The sequence below is a fragment of the Scyliorhinus torazame genome, chromosome 21 (assembly GCF_047496885.1).
Source record: "Scyliorhinus torazame isolate Kashiwa2021f chromosome 21, sScyTor2.1, whole genome shotgun sequence".
NCBI lineage: Eukaryota > Metazoa > Chordata > Chondrichthyes > Carcharhiniformes > Scyliorhinidae > Scyliorhinus > Scyliorhinus torazame.
The window spans coordinates 130,185,026-130,208,308 of record NC_092727.1 but is presented as its reverse complement, the minus strand read 5'-3'; the positions used below and the strand labels follow the sequence as shown (position 1 = coordinate 130,208,308).

General features: G+C 46.8%; 1 protein-coding gene across 3 annotated transcripts in view; it reads right to left on the bottom strand.

The window, feature by feature from the left end:
• LOC140398676 (junction plakoglobin-like) overlaps positions 1 to 23,283 on the bottom strand; it is a 72,877-nt gene that overhangs the window by 35,015 nt on the left and 14,579 nt on the right. The window contains exons 1-2 of one of the 3 annotated variants that reach the window (XM_072487655.1): positions 8,703 to 8,721; positions 7,351 to 7,441 (exon numbers count right to left, since the gene is read on the bottom strand). The exons of 1 other annotated variant lie outside the window; for it this stretch is intronic. The gene's annotated coding sequence lies outside the window, so the exon portion shown is untranslated. Of the gene's footprint in view, positions 1 to 7,350; positions 7,442 to 8,702; positions 8,722 to 23,283 lie in introns of those variants that run through there. One more of the 3 variants, XM_072487654.1, reaches the window with a different exon arrangement.

Below are 23,283 nucleotides of genomic sequence, written 5' to 3'. Positions count from 1 at the left end.
AGGATGCTCAGGAGAATACATTCTGACATGACCTGGCCACACTGTATGAAGTAAATGTAACAGCAAACAAATGAAGGGTGGCAACCTGACATGCTGGCCAACATTCCTCCCTCAACTAAATTAATTGTAATGCAGTGCATTACATGGGATGTTGTGCTCAAAGTGCTGTGTTCATCAATGGTCACTGAAATTGGCATAAAATAAAGTGCACATGGAAATTCAGAATAAAAATAGAAAATGCTGGAAAAACTCAGATCAGGCAGCATGTGTGGATTGAGAAACACAGATAACGTTTAGAGGCTGTATGACTCTTCATGTGAAAGTTTAAAATATCTCAGCAGATATCGGAGAGTGGCCCCTTGGACCAGGGGCACGGGGGCACGGCCCCTTGGACCAGGGGCACGGGCCCTTGGACCAGGGGCACGGGCCCTTGGACCAGGGGCACGGGCCCTTGGACCAGGGGCACGGGCCCCTTGGACCAGGGGCACGGGCCCCTTGGACCAGGGGCACGGGCCCCTTGGACCAGGGGCACGGGCCCCTTGGACCAGGGGCACGGGCCCCTTGGACCAGGGGCACGGGCCCCTTGGACCAGGGGCACGGGCCCCTTGGACCAGGGGCACGGGCCCCTTGGACCAGGGGCACGGGCCCCTTGGACCAGGGGCACGGGCCCCTTGGACCAGGGGCACGGGCCCCTTGGACCAGGGGCACGGGCCCCTTGGACCAGGGGCACGGGCCCCTTGGACCAGGGGCACGGGCCCCTTGGACCAGGGGCACGGGCCCCTTGGACCAGGGGCACGGGCCCCTTGGACCAGGGGCACGGGCCCCTTGGACCAGGGGCACGGGCCCCTTGGACCAGGGGCACGGGCCCCTTGGACCAGGGGCACGGGCCCCTTGGACCAGGGGCACGGGCCCCTTGGACCAGGGGCACGGGCCCCTTGGACCAGGGGCACGGGCCCCTTGGACCAGGGGCACGGGCCCCTTGGACCAGGGGCACGGGCCCCTTGGACCAGGGGCACGGGCCCCTTGGACCAGGGGCACGGGCCCCTTGGACCAGGGGCACGGGCCCCTTGGACCAGGGGCACGGGCCCCTTGGACCAGGGGCACGGGCCCCTTGGACCAGGGGCACGGGCCCCTTGGACCAGGGGCACGGGCCCCTTGGACCAGGGGCACGGGCCCCTTGGACCAGGGGCACGGGCCCCTTGGACCAGGGGCACGGGGGCAGCAGCTGATCACTCAGCTCCTCAAGCCTGTCCAACTTTTTTCTCCAGGACAAAAGAATCACTAAAGCTGCAACTTTCCTCTTCCGGTTCTCGCCCGCAGAAAAGTCAAAGCGTGCACTCGCATGTCACATATTAATCCTACCAACTGTCCTGGCTTGATACAATTCACACCTCTTTAACCTGGGGTTACCCCATCTCTGGATCTGTAAAGATTTAATCACCTGCTAATGCTCGCATTCCAAGCATTGTTTGGCATCTTTGAATTTGTCTATATATATGTTTCTGGAACATACCTCTTCATTCACCTGAGGAAGGAGCAGCGCTCCGAAAGCTAGTGACATCGAAACAAACCTGTTGGACTTTAACCTGGTGTTGTAAGGCTTCGTATCATATTAAAGGAGCAGAGACCCAGGGGATTTGGTTCCTGGAGGAGTGGAGGTGGTCAGAGGAACTTACTGGCCGTTGCAAGTTGGCTCCAAGGTGCTAACTGGGTCAGATGATGAAGCGATGGAGCAGAGCAAATGATTTGTAACATGGCACCGCATCACTCACAGTTAACCAGCTATCCTGACTCACATTGATGAGATCTAGAGAGTTTGGATCTTTCAGTAAAGGCTGGAGCCTGTCCAATGTGGAGTGCATTGTGCACATTTATCAGAACAAAATGAAAAGTTAAGTCAGAGAAACAAGTTGAAACTGAAACTACTGGGGACAGAATACAAACCCGTTCCCTGAAACATTATTCAATGGGCCCAATCACAAATCTTGTGTTTAAAAATACTTCAGACTTAATACAAAAGGGAAAGGGACACTGCAAGAGATAATCATTCTCATGAGCCTGAAGTAATTTATTTTCAATCTTAAAACTTGACTTTTGTGGTTAGAGGCATAATAATTTAAGATTGGTTAGGTCAGCACCACTGATATGACTCAGAAGATGTAAGTTTAAAAGCCATTCCAGAGACCTCACAGCATAAATCAGATTGACAGTCATGGTGCAGTAGAGAATGCTGCACTGTCAGAGAAGCTATGGGTTGACTTCCGAAGGCAGCCATGGAGTGAGTGGTCGCATATTTGGCAGCTCTTGCTCGAGGCGTTTTTTTTCGTCCTGTTCCCCGTTTGCTGGGCAGATGTTTTGGTGATTCATGTAATAGAGGGTGACGAGAGTGCTGCGTCACCATGCTGCCCTGGTATCCAAGATTTACAAGGAATTAATGGACTGGGAGGAGAAGTCAAGCGGAAGTGGGAGGAGAGGGGGAAGGGTGGAGGCTGGGTTTTGGGAGCAGGCTTTGAGGGTGAACGCATCGTTGTCCTGCGCTAGGCTGAACCTTATTCATTTAAAAAGTAGTCCACAGGGTGCATATGACAGTGGAAAGCATGAGAGGGTGGAGAATAGGTGTGGGCGGTGTGCGGGGGAGGCCTGCGAATCATGTCCACATGTTCTGCACTTGTCCGAAGCTTGCGGTATTCTGGCAGAGGTTCGTAGGCATAATGTCTGAGGTGCTGAAAGTGAAGGTGGCCCCGAGTCCGGAATTGCCGATTTTTGGTGTGTTGGAAGACTCGGGAGTCCAGGGGGCGAGGGGGGCTGCCGTCTTGGCCTTTGCCTCCCTGGTAACCTGGAGACGGATTTTGTTGGAGTGGAGGGACTCGGAGCCGCCGAAGTCGGGGTGTGGGTGAGCAACCTCACGGAATACCTGAGGCTGGAGAAAATTAAGTTCGCCTTAAGAGGGTCAGTGGAAGGGCGGCACAGTGGCGCAGTGATTAGCACTCGGACTGCGGTGCTGAGGACCCGGGTCCGTATCCCGGCCCTGGGTCACTGTCCGTGTGGAGTTTGCACATTCTCCCAGTGTCTGTGTGGGTCTCACTCCCACAACCCAAAGATGTGCAGGATAGGTGGATTGGCCGCGCTAAATTCCCCTTAATTGGAACAATAATAATTTACTCTGGTTTTGGCGGTGTTTAATGTATACACAAAATACCTGAATAAAAATATTTTTTTAAAAGAGGAGCTGTCAGTTGGGAGCCTGTTGAAGATCCTGTGGCAAGTCAGAGTGAATACTTACCCTCACAAACCTTGCTGTGCGAGTGCACTGGTTCTCAGGTTTCTCACCTTACCATAGTGACTAACACTTTAAAAGCACTATAAAATCTGTAACAAAATCGGGGTTGTCCTGATCTCACGAAAGATGCTGCAGAAATGGAAGTATTGTTTTTAAAAGCTGAGCCAGATAATGAGGAGACTCGCACGCGGTCCAGGAGCAGGAGATGATCTCACTGCACTGTAAAGATTTGGATCATTCCAAAAGCCACTTGTTATAACAGGGTAAAGGCAGCACCTACACACTTCTACCCACACATACTGTTAGCACGACATCAAACACTCAGCTGTTCTCCAGTACCCATTAGCTACACACACACACACACACTAGTCATTATCACAAGTCTCCCACTAATCATTTATGATGGGGAGATGCCGGCGTTGGACTGGGGTGGGCACAGTAAGAAGTCTTACAACACCAAGTTAAAGTCCAACAGGATTATTTTGAATCACTAGCTTTCGGAGCACAGCTCCTTCCTCAGATGAATGAAGAGGTGGGTTCCAGAAACATCTATAATTTATGGAGAGATGGTGGCGCAGTGGTATTGTCACGGACTAGCAATCCAGAGACCCCGGGTAATGTTCTGGGGTCCCGGGTTCAAAACCCACCTAGCTGATGGTGGAATTTAAACTGAATAAAATATCTGGATTTAAAAATGTAATGGTGACAATGTCCAAAAAAAAAAAAATCCATCTGATTCACTCATGTCAGGGGCTGGTTTAGCACACTGGGCTAAATCGCTGGCTTTTAAAGCAGACCAAGCAGGCCAGCAGCACGGTTCAATTCCCGTACCAGCCTCCCCGAACAGGCGCCGGAATGTGGCGACTAGGGGCTTTTCACAGTAACTTCATTGAAGCCTACTGGTGACAATAAGCGATTTTCATTTCGTTTCCTTCAGGGGAGGAAACATACGGACCGTACCCGCTCTGTCCTACATGTGACTCCTGACTCACAGCGATGCAATTAACTCTGAAATGGCCACTCAGTTGTATTCAACCACTACAAAAACACAATAAAGGACTGAAACCAGACAGGCCACACGGCATCGATCCCAGAAGCCCAAGGCTAAATTTTAAACATTTCTTTTTTTTTTTTAATTTAGAGTACCCAATTCATTTTTTTCCAATTAAGGGGCAATTGAGCGTGGCCAATCCACCTACCCTGCACATCTTTTGGGTTGTGGGGGCGAAACCCACGCAAACACGGGGAGAATGTGCAAACTCCACACGGACAGTGACCCAGAGCCGGGATCGAACCTGGGACCTCGGCGCCGTGAGACAGCAGGGCTAACCCACTGCGCCACCGTGCTGCCCTTTGGCAAGGCTAAATTGCCCCCGAATTGGAAAAAGGGAATTGGGTACTCTAAATTTTTTTTATTTTTTTTATTTTTTTAAATGACATTTTTTTTAAAACGCATAAGCAGCAAGCAATAGAGAGCTAAGCGATTCCACGCCAAATGCATCAGCTCTGCAGTCGCAAATTGTGGTGGACAATTAAACAATTCATTGGAGAAGGAGGCTCCACAAATATCCCCATCCTCAATGCTGGAGGACCCCAGCACAACTGTGCAAAAGGCAAAGCATTCACAACAATCGTCAGCCAGAAGTGCAGAGTGGATGGTCTATCTCGGTCTCCTCCGGAGATCCCCAGCATTACAGATGTCTTCAGCCAATACAATTCACTCCACGTGATTATAAGAAACAACTAAAGGCACTGGATATTGCAACGACTATGGGCCCTGACAATATTCCGGCAATGGTACTGAAGGCTTGTGCTCCAGAACTTGCTGCGCCTCCAGCCACGTTGTTCCAGTACAGCTACAACACTGGCATCTACCTGGCAAAGTGAAAAATTGCCCAGGTGTGACCTGTACACAAGGAACAGGACAAATCCAACCCAGCCAATTACCACCCTATCAGTCTACTCTCCATCAGTAAAGTGATGGAAAGGGGTCATCAAGCGGTCCTTACTCAGCAATAACTCACCTTTTAAAAGAGAGAATCTAACATCGCCCCTTGACATTCAATGGCATTACCATCACTGAATCCCCACTATCACAATCCTGGGGGTTACTGTCGATCAGATATTGAACTGGACTAGCCATATTAATACTGTGACTACCAGAGTAGGTCAAAGGCTAGGAATGCTGAGGCGAGTAAATCATCTCCTGATCTCCACAAAGCCTGTCCGCCATCTACTGGGCACAAGTCAGGAGTGTGATGGAATATTCTCCACATGCCGGAGTGCAGCTCCAACAACATTCTCAAAACCATCCAGGGCAAAGCAGCCCCCGCTTGATTGCTCCCCCTTCCACAAACATTCAATCCCTCCCCCATCAACGAACTGTGGCAGCTGTGTGTACATCTACAAGATGCACTACAATAACTCGCCAAGGTTCCTTAGGCAGCACCTTCCAAACCCATGGCCACTACCATCGAGAAGGACGAGAATAGCAGATATCTGGGAAACCCACCACCTGGAGTTCCCCTCCGAGTTACTCACGCCAACTTGGAAATTTATCACGGTTCCTTCCGTCGTCACTGGAACCCCCTGCCTAACAGCACTGTGGGTGTACCTACACCTCGGGGACTGCAGCGGTTCAAGAAGGCAGCTCACCACCTTGTGAAGGGCAACTAGGGATGGGCAATAAATGCTGGCCTAACCAGCAATCTGCCTGCACTGAAAGCTGGACAATATTTTTCACTGTACCTCGGTTCACGTGACAATAAATCAAATTGTAAAGCCCCGCCCATACCAAATAAAAGGACTGAAAGTTGCATATTCTTCGTGGCTTCATGGGTTGTGCCATTTATTTAATCCCTTTTGGAAAGTGATCATTAGCTGGAGGTCTGGATGTGAGATCCTAACCAAATGGCGTTTGACTTCATTAGTGAGTTACTGGAACCACAGGTCCTGCGTCCTCATCAGGAGTCCCAGTGTCACACCATCGACTACTGGAGGTTTTCTCTGCTTCTGGTTTTTCCCAGACCCCTTTTATCCTCAATATTTGTTGGATAATCAGAGGACCAGCTGTGCTTTGAAAATATCAATTCATTTTTAAAATTAATTTATGGAATGTGAGCGTCGCTGGTTTCCCCCACACCAGTGTGCACCCAAACGTTGAGGGGTAAGTTGTGAGAAGGAGTTAGGTACTTATTAATATTTAACCAACTGTATCGGCTGTGTATTTCACCATTAATCTTGTTATAAATAAATAGTAATTGTGTTTCAACTTACAAACCTGGTGACTGTAACTATTGGGCAGCCAAGGATTTGGGGAATTTTTATAAGAATTATTGGTTATTCACTTGTGTTGTGACTCCAGGACGAGTGTATTAGACAGAAGGGTGGGCAGCACGGTAGCATTGTGGATAGCACAATTGCTTCACAGCTCCAGGGTCCCAGGTTCGATTCCCTGCTTGGGTCACTGTCTGTGCGGAGGCTGCACATCCTCCCCGTGTGCGCGTGGGTTTCCTCCGGGTGCTCCGGTTTCCTCCCACAGTCCAAAGATGTGCAGGTTAGGTGGATTGGCCATGCTAAATTGCCCTTAGTGTCCAAAATTGCCCTTAGTGTTGGGTGGGGCTACTGGGTTATGGGGATAGGATGAAGGTGTGGACCTTGGGTAGGGTGCTCTTTCCAAGAGCAGGTGCAGACTCGATGGGCCAAATGACCTCCTTCTGCACTGTAAATTCTATGATAATCTATGAAGGTCTTTTTAGCTTGACAGGAGCATCCTGTTCGTGAAAAATACCCTGTGTTGCTGCTGTTTAGTACCAGTGTCAAATGGCTAGCTTCACCTGTTGCTCAAATCTTTTAGATGCTTTACCCTCCCAGGATAACTTGAAGTAGACTGGGCACGTTTCAAGTCTGAAAGGAGGGACCTTTGGCCTATTTGTGAATACGTGCGATGTACAGCGAGCAGTGGACTGATTGAAGCAAATAAATCGTGCTCACGCCTGCTCAACATCCAGTGACCACTGTTGAGAAACGTGCACAGCACTCCCAAGAGAGAATAGTCAGGGAACACTCACCACCTAGGCTCAGGAGATGAATGGATTGTTGAAGATGATTCTGCAGTGCTCGGACTATCTGCCAAGTTGTTCTCTTATCAATGGTACATGCCTTCAAGAGAAAAAATGACCAAGTAAGCAAAAGTTACAAATCTTTCCACAACAGGGATGCGTCTAGATGAGAATCTGCTCACTCCTGGCACTGAACACAAAGTGCAATAGCAGGTTATAGCCTGAGGTGTCATGAAAACTTCTATGCCAGAAGCTTTTACACAAAGGATGTGTCTTTTTTTTGTTCACATGTGATTTACCAAAAGTACTGCAATTCCAGAGTGAAGCGATTTGGTGCAGAAAGTGAGCTTTCTTCATGGCCTGACAGTAGTCAGGACTGGGACAAAAATCTCAGGACAATGCGTCATGGAGAAAAGCACACACCCAGCAGTTACTGGGGACTCATCGCTGCTTTGGGAATTGGAAGGTTACGGATCTGCAGCTCAGAAATTATTAAAACCAAGAGAGGAGGGAGGTCCGTGGAAATTGTAACAAAATTATAACCTCGCTGCGACTGCAATAGGCCCATTGCAGATTATCTCAAACGCTGCAAGGACAGGACAAACAAGTGACATCAGACAATGGAACTTGCCTAAATAACCTGAACAGGAAGAGTGAGCTCAGCTGTACACTATACAGAACCGGCTACAATTTATACAGGAGGCAGTCTCCCACTGAGCACTTAACACATTCCAGGCACGTTGAGAGAGGCAGATTCATACAAAAATGCAAGGAGTGAGCAAATTTATTGAAAACCCCAGGAGGCAGTGGAGTGGGAGGCAGAGAGAGAGAGAGGAGGCAGAGAGAAAACAAAAAGGGCGAGGGAGACACTAGGACTGCACACAAGAAGCTGACAATGGCCCAATTATGCAGGATAATAAAGAATATAGAGGCACTGGAGATGGTGCAAAAAAGATTTGCACATGTGATACTAGAACGCCAACGTTATAACCATCCGGAAAGGCTGCACAAGCTGGGACTTTTTTACTTCTGATGGAGAAGGCTGGGATGGTGGCGACCCAACTGAGATCTTTAGGATAATCGCCCAACAGTGCAGTTGCAGTAAAGTTATTTCCACTTGTGGGGGAGGCATACATACAAGAGAGTCACTAATAAAATCAAGAGGGAATTCAGGAAGAGCCTTGAGCATGGTGGTAATGTGGAACTCGTGACCACAGGAAGTGGTTGAGGTGAATGGCACAGATACATTTAAGAGGAAGGCTAACAAATACAAGGGAGAAAGGACAAGGAGGATGAAGTGAGAGGAAGTAGGAAGAAGCTAGAGCATAAACAGTGCAGACCACGTGAATTAAATAGCTTACATCCATGTTTAGAACCGGTAATGGTGCCTTCACACCTACAGCTGCTCATGGAACAGTCACCCAAACCAAGTGGCCAGACTGATAGCGGAACCAAGGTGTGTGTGTTTAGCAGCTAGTCCCAGACACAACCTACTTGCTGTCCTGATGAACTGCGTCACACAGGCTGCTGTGTTCATTTGTTCAAAGTTCACTATTGCACTACTATACACAGTAACCTCTAATCCTTAAAGGCTCGGCTTGCCTGCTTGGACCCGAGGCAAAATGCCTCAGCCTTGAAATTCTTGTGGGGAACATTCTGCTCGAATGTCCGATACCCTGACCATGTTTGCTGGCTTTGGGAGTTCTCGTTGAGCTGAGTGTAAATTCCATTCATTTCCAGAAGTGTTTTACACTCCTCAAATTGATTTGCATTTCAATCTCCAAATCCGTCATACAATCGTGCATTTCAGAATGCAATTTCATAATTTGTAAGAGGGACAACATGGTGTAGTTTTATTGAAACTGAATAGGGGTTTGTCACAAAAATAATCATTCATCAGTGCCCACTCCACCACCAGTGAGTAATCTAATTTTAAATAACTAAAAGACTTTGAGAAATGTTTAAAACAGGATTAGTGTCTGTGCATTCTCAAAGGCCCACAATACCACAATGCTATGGTGATTCATTTGATCTGAGGTACGGTCAGTTTAATGGCAGTGCTGGTTTGCAGTGCAAGATTTTCTAAGAAAGATGGCAGAAATTTAACTTGCAGTTGAAATTCCTTGATCTGTTTCACCGGTTTAGTGGTGGGAACTCCACACTTCCGAATGACTGGCACAATTGACTCTTTGGGGAAATCAGGCAGGCTCAATGGGTTGCACTCTCACCTCAGTGAAGGGTCCAGAGACTGCAGACCAATATCCAGTCTAATACTCCAGTGCTGCACTGCCAGAAGTGCTGCTTCTTGCGTGAGACATTGGGAGCCATAAAATATCCCATGGTCATTATGTTGACGGGCAGGGAGTCCTCCCCAGTGTCCTGACAATTATTTTCCCCTCAGCCAACATCAATAAAAAATAGATTATAAAGTAATTATCATTGCTGTTTGTAGGAACTTGCAGAGTGTAAACTGGCTGCCACATTTTCTACCCGATTCATTACACCTCAAAAGTACTTCAAAGTGCTCTAATGCACTTGGGATAATGAGGTTGTGAAAGTTGCCATAGAAATGTGTTCCCTTCCATGATATGGTATATACCCATTGTACATGTTTGTATCTATATGAAACATTACCCAGACTTTTCTCTGAACTGTGCAATTATAAGTTCCCTGTTTCCGTTGCAGATTTCCAGCAACCCTTTCTCCTGTCTAACCCAATGTTGTCCAGTAGGAATCGCTGATACAGGTGTGTCTACAATGATAGTACATTAGCCATGGGCACTAGCATAATTTAAAAGTGCCTCACACAATGCAGGTAAATTACTCCACATTGAGTAAACATCTACATTCAGTAACCCAGGAAGTAAAGCAGCCATAGCATTCACAAAGCACACACCAATTCCTCATTATTTTACCAATAAACCCACATAGGTTAATGATCATTTAATGTATGAGTTATCTTTTAGAGGAAAATTTTCTCACCAAATAAATTAAGTGATACATCCTCAACTGCTCAATTCTCAGACTAACTGCAACCCACAGAATGCAACACCTACAGACACTTGCACCTTAGAGACTAGTCATCACCAGGCGCAGCATGGAATCAGGACAGGTAAGCACCAGGTACCAGTGAACTCAGCACAAAATTAAACAGAGGTGTTTGTTGACAAATTATCAAAAATGCACAAAACTGAGCAATGTTAAAAGCCAATTGACAGCAAAGCAGCAGATGGGGGCAGGAGAGAAGGGAATGCGGGAATGAACGACATCTCTACTCACTAACCAGCAACAGAACGGAGCTAATTATTAGCAAACACACAAATACAAACGATTTGGACATTTCTCCTCAAATGTTGGAAATCCTCAGTCATAATGACTAGCCACAGAATTGATCCCACTCCCAGACAGCTGATTCAGGAAACTCAAATGCTCCAGGCCCTGATAAATAACATGCTGAATATTACACCATGCTGCAACCCGGAAATACACCCCACACCAGCCCCAGAATTTACTGTGCACCACATCACTAGAATGTACACTGCACACCGCCCCTTCAATACACAGTGTAGCACCCATACCCAACCACATGAATATACACTGCACACTGCCCCTTCAATATCATCTATGTCCGAGAAGAACCCACTGATCCGTGCTCTGGTCAGAGGTTTTTAAAATAAATTTAAGAGTACACAATTATTATTTTCCCAATTAAGGGGCAATTTAGCGTGGCCAATCCACCTACCCTGCACATCTTTGGGTTGTGGGGGTGAAACCCACACAGACACGGGGAGAATGTGCAAACTGTCAGCACGGTGGCACAGTGGTTAGCACTGCAGTCTCACGGCACCGAGGTCCCCGGTTCGATCCCGGCTCTGGGTCACTGTCCATGTGGAGTTTGCATATTCTCCCCGTGTTTGCGTGGGTTTCGCCCCCACAACACAAAGATGTGCAGAGTAGGTGGATTGAATTGCCCCTTAATTGGAAAAAATGAATTGGGTATTCTAAATCTTTTTTAAAAAAAGAGAACATGCAAACCCCACACAGACAGTGACCCAGGACTGGGATCAAACCAGAGTCCTCAGTACGGTGAGGCAGCAGTACTAATCACTGTGCCACCGTGCCGTGCCTCCCTGTGAACCACCTTAAATTGAATCAGGCTGAGCCTAGTGCACGAGGTGGAACTGACTGTGTAGAGCCTCACTCCACTCACTACCTTTCAAATACCTGGCCCAGCTCCCTCTCCCACTTCCTCTTGACAAGTGGAAATTGTTCCATCGACACAAGCAGACTATAAATATCCAACGTCTTCCCTTCCCCTACATCCATCACCGAAAAGAGCCCAATCCATCAGCAAAGGTGCCAAGGGGAAGGAAGACATGCCCTTACGTACAGCGGCGCACACCTAATACCAAAACAGATTAGCTCTTGGAACAAAACATAGAACATACAGTGCAGAAGGAGGCCATTCAGCCCATCGAGTCTGCACCAACCCACTTAAGCCCTCAGTTCCACCCTATCCCCATAACCCCTCCTAACCTTTTTGGACACCAAGGTCAATTTAGCATGGCCAATCCACCTAACCTGCACATCTTTGGACTGTGGGAGGAAACAAGAGCACCCGGAGGAAACCCACGCAGACACGGGGAGAACATGAAGACACTGCACAGACAGTGACCCAGCGGGGAATCAAAACTAGGACCCTGGCGCTGTGAAGCCACAGTGCTAGCCACTTGTGCTACCGTGCTGCCCAACCACTCCTCAAAACCAGGCAACTTCCCATCTGGAAACTACTTCCCGAACCACTCCAGCCCCTCCTCCCTCCATGTCCCAAACAACAAGTCCATGGCTGTCGGTACAAAACGATTTCCAGAGATTGGGGCCAACAACGATATAGCACCCAGCCCAAAATGCTGTCTAGAAGTGTCTCTATATTCTCACGCTGGCCAGCACCACCAAACTGGATGTCATTTTGCTGGGAGAATGGAAGGGGAACCGTAACCAAGGCTCTCAAACTGGAACCTCTATAGGCAGTCCCCTCTATAGGAACCTCTATAGGCAGTCCCCTCCATCCGCCCCCACACTGACTCCGTCCCCCGTACCACCCCCACAGCTTCTCAATTTTCGCCACCCAATAACTAACACTGGGTAAAGTCAGGCTGCCCGACTGCCTATCCCTTTGCAAAAAAAACCTGTGAATCTGTGGAGTTTTGTCCACCCAAATGGAAGATGATATAATTTTACTGACTTCCGCAAAGAATGATTTTGGAAGGAAAACTGGAAGACACCGAACGAAACAAAAATAGAAACCTTGGAAGATATTATCTTTACCGACTGAATCCTACCAACCAAGGTTAGCGTGGTTTTCCCCACAGATCAGCCTTCACCGCATTGACCAGTTCCCCGAAATTTAGTTTATGTAACAGGGACCAATTTTGGGCCACTTGGATTTGAACCACCTAAATGTACACTACACCGACACCACTGCCCCAAAGCCAGAAACTGCTCAGTTCAGAGATTAAAACCTGCGGGCACCCGGCAATAAAGCAATCACGAAACACTACCCCCAGAGCTGTAAGGAGTTAAACGCTTATCAAAAAATGTCAACATAGTGTAGGACAACACTAACACCAAACCCATTCGAGTATTGCCCACTGTAATTGTTTCTCCGGCACCCAAATGTACATTGACCTCCACAATCTCCACCCCCCCCCCCCTTTACTTACGTGGTGTAAATAATTTTGCCAGTTGTACAGAGTTGCTGCTGTTGAGCTCTAATACCCTACCAGTTATTCTATTTTTTATTATTACTTCTTTAAAATATGTTTGGGTGTGCCCTTCTCTTCTATGTATGTATATATATATATTTCTTATTCTGTGTACATAACGGTAAATATACTTTGTTCAAAAACCCAATAAAAACATTTTTTTTTTTTTAAAACATACAAAACATAGACTTAACATTTCCTTGATGAATACTACACAGGTATCAACCAAAACCTGGAGCCTTTACCATCCAGGAGGGCAAGGGCAGTAGATGCATAGGAACCCTCCAAGCTACTCACCATCCTGACTTGGAAATTTTTCTTTTAAAGTACCCAATTCTTTTTTTTCCCAATTAAGGGGCAATTTAGCGTGGCCAAGCCACCCACCCTACACATCCTTGGGTTGTGGGGGTGAGACCCATGCAAACATAGGGAGAACGTGCAAACTCCACACAGTGCTGACATGGAAATATATCGCTGTTCCTTCACTGTTGCCGAGCCGAAATCCTGGAACTCTTCCCAACATCACTGTGGGTGTACCTACACCACAACGACTGTAGCAGTTCAAGAAGTTTGCTCATCGCCTCCTTCAGGGCAGTTAGGGATGGACAATAAATGCTGGTCTAACCAGCAATACCCACATCCTGAGAATACTTTTTTTTTTTAAATGGGGGTTGAAAGTCAATCCATCAGGAATAGGAAGAACCACCTCAGCACAGAACATCTATGCCCCAAATCGGCCGGTGTCAGCATGGCTCAGTGGGAAGCACCGTCTCCTTAGTCAGATGGTCTTGGAATCAAATCCCACAAGCACAAAAGTCAAGGCCAGTACTGTACTGAAGGAGTGAGCGTTGTTCAGTAGAATGTGAAACCAAAGCTATATCCATCCTCAAAAACATCCCACAGCCAATTTTTGAAGAGCAGGGAGGGGAGTTTTCCCAGGTATCCTGGTCAATATTGAACCATCAATCAACATCATTAAAAAATTATCTGGTCTCTGTTGTTTGTGGGATATTGCTGTGCACATATTGGCTCGTGCAATTCCTACATTACAATAGTGACTACACTTCAAAAGTCTTTAATTCGGTACAAATGGCAACGTCTGCTGCATACACTGGAACTCGTTCCATAAATGAACGTTTTTGCTTCATAATTTCCCTAAAAAGAGAAAGATTGTTTGCTAGCTGTACACAAGGGCATTTGTAGCAGTTTCTCAGATTATCTTTGTGACATTCTCACAGGCCTGGGAACATTAAAAGTCCACAGATGGTGATTTATTTGCTACTCTGTTGGACAATTTCTTTCTAGGTTAAGAATCCAGAACCTGCCAAATTTAAAACATCGAAACAGAGTTGAAGAATGGGAATGATACCGCGATTAAACAAGGAGTCACTTATCAAGTGACACTGAGCTTGGGCTCCAAAGAATTGCAGATCGTGGACTACACGGAGGGGTTAAGGAGCGGCCCTCACGCAGGATAGGCACATGAGCATGAAGATGGAGAATAAATTGCAATTATACAAGGGCTCTAATGAAATGTTTGCAATTCAGACTCGTTTATGAGTGTAACCAGTGGGGAGGCGGAAGGAAACCAGCTTTTGAGATTGGCATCCTCTCGTGGAAGGGCTCAGATAAGCAACAGACCCTGGAATCCTGCTGTGAGAGCACACTTCATTTTAAACGGAGCAATGAACCTGGAATTCAGTCTCCAGCGCATCCCAGATGCGCATTCCTAGAATAGCACTTGTCCGATGTAACTAGCAGACAAGAGGCCAAATCCACCCTCACTCAAGCTGGATCAAACACAATTATGTAATAGCACAAAGGACACCATTACTAACAAATCACCATCAACAAGCGCTAGCATAAACAGGAGGAAATGGAACACACAGCAGATTCATGCTTTTTGATTGGAGCACAAAGTCAAAACAAATTGACAGAAGGGAGGTCCGGGGCTCAACTTTAGGGCAGCTCAGTTTTGGGGGGGGGGGGGGGGCTGGATAGGGTGCTCTTTCAGAGGATCGAAGCAGACTCAATGGGCATTGAATTGGATTTGTTCATTCTCACACCTATCAAGGTACGGTGAAAGGTATTGTTCTGTGTGCAGACGCAGACACAGTGTAGCATACAGGAGTGTAGTACATTCACTAGCCCGAATGAACATACCAGGATTGGCCACTTGTGCAAAGTTCTAGAAGGTCGACAGGAAGAATTTGCAATGGGTGAGAGAGAGGAGAATAGAGGGAGGGGAGAGAGCGTATTTACCCCTCAGTATTTGCTCCAGGCCCCATGTAACTAATGGAGCTATGGAAACTGCCAGGCCGATGCCATCCATACGAAATACTGGGAACAGGCCACTGAGTTGGACTATTTCTGCACATTCTGAAAAAGTTATGCTTTTCAAATTGTGCAGTCATAGCTATTGTCAATAAAATATTGAAATACCCTCAAATATTCACCGACGATGAGTAGCTTGATGTCTTCACTCTAACCCTTCGGTCTAACAATGAAAAATTCAGTTTCATTCTCTACGGGTTTTAGCTGCAGCACACCAGTCCTCTCAATCATTCAGATCTAAGTGGTTAGCATTGCTCCTCCCGGTGAAGATCAGGGTTCGATCCTGACACTGGGTCAGTCCATGTGGAGTTTGCACATTATCGGTGGTGGGGTAAACCCTTCTGATTCATTTAGGAAAGGAAATATCTCATCCTTAACAAGGGTAATTAGGGATAAGACCATAAGACATAGGAGCAGAATTAGGCCACTTGGCCCATCGAGTCTGCTCCGCCATTCAATCATGGCTGATATTTTTCTCATCCCCATTCTCCTGCCTTCTCCCCATAACCCCTGATCCCCTTATTAATCAAGAACCTTTCTATCTCTGCCTTAAAGACACTCAGAGAATTGGCCTCCACAGCCTTCTGCGGCAAAGAGTTCCACAGATTCACCACCCTCTGGCTAAAAATTCCTCCTCATCTCTGTTTTAAAGGATCGTCCCTTTAATCTGAGATGGTGTCCTCTGGTTCTAGTTTTTCCTACAAGTGGAAACATCCTCTCCATGTCCACTCTATCCAGGCCTCGCAGTATCTTGTACATTTCAATAAGATCCCCTCTCATCCTTCTAAACTCCAACGAGTACAGACCCAGAGTCCTTAAACATTCCTCATACGACAAGTTCTTCATTCCAGGGATCATTCTTGTGAACCTCCTCTGGACCCTTTCCAAGGCCAGCACACCCTTCCTTAGATATGGGGCCCAAAACTGCTCACAATACTCCCAATGGGGTCTGACCAGAGGCTTATACAGCCTCAGAAGTACATCCCTGGTCTTGTATTCTAGCCCTCTCGACATGAATGCTAACATTGCATTTGCCTTCCTAACTGCTGACTACAAGGACTCCCAAGTCTCTTTGTGCTTCTGTTTTGAAAGCATTTCCCCATTCAGAAAATAGTCTATGCCTAGATTCCCCCTTCCAAAGTGCATAACCTCACACTTTTCCACATTGTATTTCATTTGCCACTTCATTGCCCACTCTCCTAGCTTGTCCAAATCCTTCTGCAGCCCCCTTGCTTCCTCAATACTACTTGTCCCTCTACAGATCTTTTTATCATCTGCAAACTTAGCAACAGTACCTTCTTCCAGATGGGCAATAAATGCTGGCCCATGCAAGTATTTTTAGAAACTGGGTGAACCTGTGGAATTCTCGAACACAGAAGGTTGTGGAGACCAACTGACTTTATTTAAAGAAAATAGATGGATTTCTAGACTCTCAAAGGGGTCGAGGTATTTGGGGAGAGCACAGGAGTATGACTTTGAGATAGAGGATCAGCCGTGAATGGTGAAGAAGGGCCGAATGCTCCTATTTACTATGTTTCTAAACCCCAAGATCCTTCACTCATCTGATGTGCACATTCTTTCAAAAATAATGCACAACACCATTCTCTCTCTTTCTTTTCCAATTAAGGGGCAATTTTAGCGTGGCCAATCCACCTACCCTGCACATCGGGTTGTGGGGGTGAAACCCACGCAGACAGGGGGAGAATGTGCAAACTCCACACGGACAGTGACCCAGGGCCGGGATTCAAACCTGGGTCCTCAGCGCCGCAGTCCCAGTGCTAACCACTACATCACATGCCACTCTATCATTCTACCTCTACCCAGTGGCTAGGCAAATCCTCAACCTGCGCACAGTAGGGGCGGCATAGTGGTTAGCACTGCTGCCTCATGGTGCCAAAGACCCGGGTTCCATCCCAGCCCCAGGTCACTGTCCGTGTGGAGTTTGCACATTCTCCCCGTTTCTGTGTGGGTCTCACCCCCACAACCCAAAAGATGCCCTGGGCAGGTGGATTGGCCACACTAAATTGTCCCTTAATTTAAAACTTTCACACAGGATTTGCATCATATGCGAGAGAAAACAAAAATCAATATGGACCACCGCCTGGAACCTGAGGGCTCGCCTTTCACACAGCCCGCCACACCAGCTCAGGAGGACCATCCAAGCAGAAACATGCACACGGTCAAAGTGCAAGAGATGCTAAGCCACAGATTCCCACACCTCACCTCGTTTCCCCTGAAACTGAATAACTAAGGGGAGGAAGGCAGAAATACAAAAAAACCTTAAGATCTGATGGGGTAAAAGGGAGGGCTAGGTGGTTGAAGGGTTGGGGAGGAGGGTAGGTGGTGAGCCTAATCTCAACATAAACGCATCCAGCACAGTTAGAGGCCATTCAGCCTGTCGTGTTTGTGCTGGTCCTTTGCAAGAACAATCCAAAACAAATCTCAAGCCCAGGATCCTGAACCACACAACTTCAAATATTTATGCAATCTTCCTTTGAAAGACGCAAAATACATCACAAAGCAAAATATTCCCGTAACAGCCTCCCCGAACAGGCGCCGGAATGTGGCGACTAGGGGCTTTTCACAGTAACTTCATTTGAAGCCTACTTGTGACAATAAGCGATTTTCATTTCATTTCATATTCCAGTGGCCCTGTGTGCAAATTATATTTCTCCAAATCTGGGGATTTCAAATTGGCAATTTCTCAAGCAGAGGACAGTCAGCAACCATCAAAATACTTCAGAATTTGAAAAACCTCCTGGCTCCTCGGCCCTTTCTGCTGTAGGTCACAGAGGTTTAACCTCATTAAAACAGCTTCCCATCCCTGGGGATGAAACACTAGACACTCTATGGGTTTAATGCTTTTCCTATAAACGAGGGGGAAGAGAGAGAGAGAGAGAGAGAGAGAGAGAGAGAGAGAGAAGAGAACCACACTCAGTATTTGAGTTTTATGTTCCACAGAATGGGATTTTTTGTTATTGAATTCAATTGGATCACAGAATGAAATGGCAAAGGAGGCCATTCGGTCCAGTGTTTGTGCCACCTCTTTCCAATTAGTCTCACTCCCCTGCTCTTTGCCCATAGCCCAGCTTTTGGTCCATCTACCCCATTAGCTCCTTGCTTGGCTTGATTCCAAACATTTTCTGTTCAGCTCCTGTGATGCACATGGAGATATTTAACTACATTAAAGGGCTCTGTAAATGCTAGTTTGTCGTTGTTGATAATGTTCTAACTGGACGAAAAGATCCCAGAATGGAACACTAGCTCAAAAGATCATAACTTTTACCTTTTTTTAAAAAACGTTGAGTAACAGTCACAGGACCAACCGTCAATTAGCTTTAACAATTAAAAAAATAGACAAATTGGATAATGACAGGTTTTAGGAGTAGCATGGATTGCAAAATACATCTTAATCTACAATGGTTTAAGCACACAAGGTGACTATGGGAAAATACACTCTCCACTCTGAACCCCAGTGAATGTTTGTGGACATCCCCTCAGATGACTGTCACGTGAGAGTTTCCAACCTCCACTGCCAAAACACACTAAAATCTTCTCTCAGAACTCCTGTATGTGGAGCTTGCACATTCTCCCAGTGTCTGTGTGGGTTTCCTCCGGGCGCTCTGGTTTCTACCCACAGTCCAAAGAAGTGCAAGTTAAGTGGGGTTATGGGGATAGGGCAGGAGATTGGGTCTAAATAGGGTGTGCTTTCAGAGGATCGGTGCAGAATCAATGGGCCAAATGGCCTCCTTCTGCACTGTAGGGATTTTATGAAAGTATGCTTTCCTCGGTGTTTGCACTCAGAAATCTAGACAAGGTTTTCCATTTAAACAAAGCTTCTACTCAACTGAACAGTGAATCCGTTGCAGGATTTCACACCAACCCTTTAGGATTTCTTTGTCTTGACTGCTGTGCAGACTGCTCAGAATTGCTTTATCTCTCGATTCCCAGACTGTATTAAAATGGCATCAGGCATTTGCTTTATCTTTGGAGGCTGCTGTCCCACGGGTTACTTCAATTGTCTCTAACTCAGATCACTGTTTACTCTTCCTTGAATTCTTCTGAACAATACCTTGGTCTCTCTTAACTCCAGACTTCTTAAGACACTTCTCTTCATTTCTCTAGTTTCCTTAACTAGTTGTTCTTCAGATCTCTGCACTGGTTTCCTTAACCGTTACTCCAGGGTATAGCCTTTCTTCTAACAAGCCAAGAGAGATGTTCCCTCTCTAAACCAACTGCTTCCAGCAGAGCTGTGAGAGCTGCATTCTCTCTCACTACCCATCTTCAAGCTTCTCTACCTTACAAGGCCCCTGTTGCTCAGGAACCACTGCTGGTTCATTTATTCTTCACGTCATAGCCCCCTCTAAGCACAATAGAAACACAGTTGGAACTTAACCAACCCCCACACATAAAAACCAACCCCCACACATAAAAACACATCTGTCCCACATGAATCTAACTTTAGGTTTTACCCTTCCAGGCACACAAATATTTAATTAAACCCACTTTAAATTGTACATTATTTCTAATGTTTACCAAAACAAATATAACTCGTTTAAAACTACCTTTTTTTTCCTGGCAATTACTTTTACAATAGTTTAGAAACTTTAACAAGCAGCCTGTCCCTCCCAATTCCTGGAAAGGAGAAAATTGCAAGATTGCCAGTGAGCAGTGAAGAGGCCCCAGCATTCCCTCGAAACTACGTGGGATAACAAGCCATGTAGTGCAAGCACACTGCACACAACAACGATGAGCGAACACGGTGCTTCAACCATGGAGCAGAATTGGAAAAATTGCACATTTCAGGAGAGCCTCCGAGTTTCAAAGAGGCAAATAGCTGGACCTAATCAGCATGATGGAACCAGCCGCTTGTGCCAATTCTTCGCCGCTCGAGAGTACAAACTGTTAGTCCACTGTGATTGTAAATGATTTTATAATTACTGCAGGGGTGGATGCATAATATTATCAGTGTATACGTTTTGGAGTCTCACTTTGCTGTCATATTCCTGACAGGCTTCAGTGGGGACATCTTTTAATTTCAGGCTACCCCAAAACCACTTTATACCAATAAATTGCAAGTGTAGTGATCACTGCCATAATAAGAAACATGGCAACAAACTTGGACCCAGCAAGCTCCCAGTTCCAAAGAAGAGTTGTTTTGCACTAAAACGTTAACTCTTAATCTCTCCACAGATGCTGCCAGACCCAATTCCAGCATTTTCGGTTTATATCCCACAAACAGTAATGTGAGAATGACCGAATCATCTGTCCCTCATTTTTTTTTCTCTAAATTTAGAGTACCCAATTCATTTTTTCCAATTAAGGGGCAATTTAGCACAGCCAATCCACCTAGCCTGCACATCTTTGGGTTGTGGGGGTGAAACCATTGCAAACACGGGTAGAATGCGCAAACTCCACACGGACAGTGACCCAGACCCGGGATCGAACCTGGGACCTCGGCGTCGTGAGGCCAGTGCTTACACACTGCGCCACCGTGCTGCCCATCATTTGTCCCTCATGATGTTCCGACAGTGCAGAACTCTCTCAGAATTGACCCTCTTGACAATGCAGCACTCCCTCAGTACTGACCCTCTGACAGTGCAGCGCTCCCTCAGTACTGACCCTCTGACAGTGCAACTTCGCTCAGCACTGACCCTCGTTTTTGTTTTTTTAATTTAGAGTACCCAATTCTTTTTTTTTCCAATTAAGGGGCAATTTAGCGTGGCCAATCCACCTAGCTTGCACATCTTTTGGGTTGTGGGGGCGAAATCCACGCAGACACGGGGTGCAAACTCCACACGGACAGTGACCCAGAGCCGGGATTGAACCTGGGACCTCGGCGCCGTGAGGCCACAGTGCTAACCCACTGCACCACCGTACTGCCCTCGTACTGACCCTCTTGACGGTGCAGCGCTCCCTCAGTACTGACCCTAACCGTGTTTGCGTGGGTTTTCTACATTTATTTTTTAAAATAGCACTGACCCGGGACAGTGCAGCGCTCCCACAGTACTGACCATCTGACAGTGCAGCACTCCCTCAGTGCTGACCCTCTGACAGTGCAGCTCTCCCTCAGTACTGACCCTCTGACAGTGCAGCTCTCCCTCAGTACTGACCCTCTGACAGTGCAGCTCTCCCTCAGTACTGACCCTCTGACAGTGCGGCACTCCCTCAGTACTGACCCTCTGACAGTGCAGCACTCCCTCAGTACTGACCCTCTGACAGCGCTATCCGCATCAGCCTGAATTTGTTGCTCAAATGTCTGAAGTGGAGTGCAAATCCAGAACCTTCGGACTAAAAAAGTATCCCCATGAGGAATCTGTTTGGACTAGAAAGGACCTGCTGGATGTTTTCCCAGCACTTAGGTTTCCAGCATTTGGAATTTTTTTGGTTTTGCACAATTCTGGGTTCCTGACTACACAGTCTGCGTGAGCTCTCCCTCTTGTTTGTTTTTTTAAATTTAGAGTACCCAATTCTTTTTTCCCCCAATTAAGGGGCAATTTAGCGTGGCCAATCCACCTACCCAGCACATCTTTTTGGGTTGTGGGGGTGAGACCCACAGAGACAGTGACCCGGGGCTGGGATCGAGCCTGGGTCCTCGGTGCCCTGAGGTTTCAGTGCTAACCACTGCGCCACCCCAGAGTTCTCCTTCTTGTAACAAGAGCAGCAACCACTCAGTCCGAAACTCTGGGCAGGGCCTGAAATAGGGAGCGGCTTTCTGTAGATTCCTTACACTCGGAGCTTTGTATTCATCATTCTTGGGTCGAACAGAAAACAATTCAACAAACCGTGAAAGCCAAGGGTGGAGACTCCCTGCTTTAGCTGCTAAAAAAAAACGTTACCACAATGGACAAAATCCTCAAAACAGTCACCAAAAACATAGAGACTTTGTCCCCTCATCCAAAAACTACTGACACCGCAGCAAATTTCCTCAAATACTTCACCAACTTGTAATAACCAGCAGTGAGCAGATGCAATTCAAGACATTTCAATAAAGCTACTCATCAGCAGGTGACACGCTCCCTGATGTCCTCAAAGTACGAAAGGCGCTACGTAAATGTTAACATTGTTAGACCTAATTTCACACCCAGTAAGCACGGATTGTTGACACGATCCATTTCTGTTTAGTTCTTGTTTCATTTCTCAGTGAAAATCCATTAACAAAAGCACGGGAATCTCCAGATTTCCGCTGCCTGCCTCATCCAAACTGCGGCTGAACCAGAGATCAGGGATACCCAGCTTTTCTCAAGCCAGAGACGAGTGAGCCCAGTTCAGCTGGCCAGCACTGCAATTTTCCTCAATATCCCCGGAAAAGATGGGATTAAACAATATCACTCAACGTTCCTACTCCTGCCCCAATAATCCTCCAATGTCTTTGTTACCTCTAGCCATCTTCCACGAACAGGCGCTTGTTCAAAACCTCATCTACCCGTCCCTTCGAGCCCCACATGGCAGAATCTGCCGATGACATATTGGACTGGCCGTCATCTCAGAATCCACCAAAGTGGAGTGGAAGCAAATCATCCTCAATCCCATAGGACTGTCTTAAAAGGAAAAAAGAAGGACCCTTTGTGCATATGACATCATCCCTGAACAGCCAAGCTCTAATTTTAAGATAATAGCCCCCTTCTTACTTCCTTCTCCAGAGGAAATAGGTTTTCCCTGCCCCTCGACCCTATCAATTCCTTTTAACATTCTAAACCTCTCAATTAGATCAGCCTTTAATCTTCGAAACTCAAGGGAATTTAAGTCTAGTCTGTGAAATCGGTCTTCAATTTAACCCCATAAACACTGGAAATTAAAGAGGGCGCAGCAAAGGACAATTAAACCAATTGCTGGGATTAGT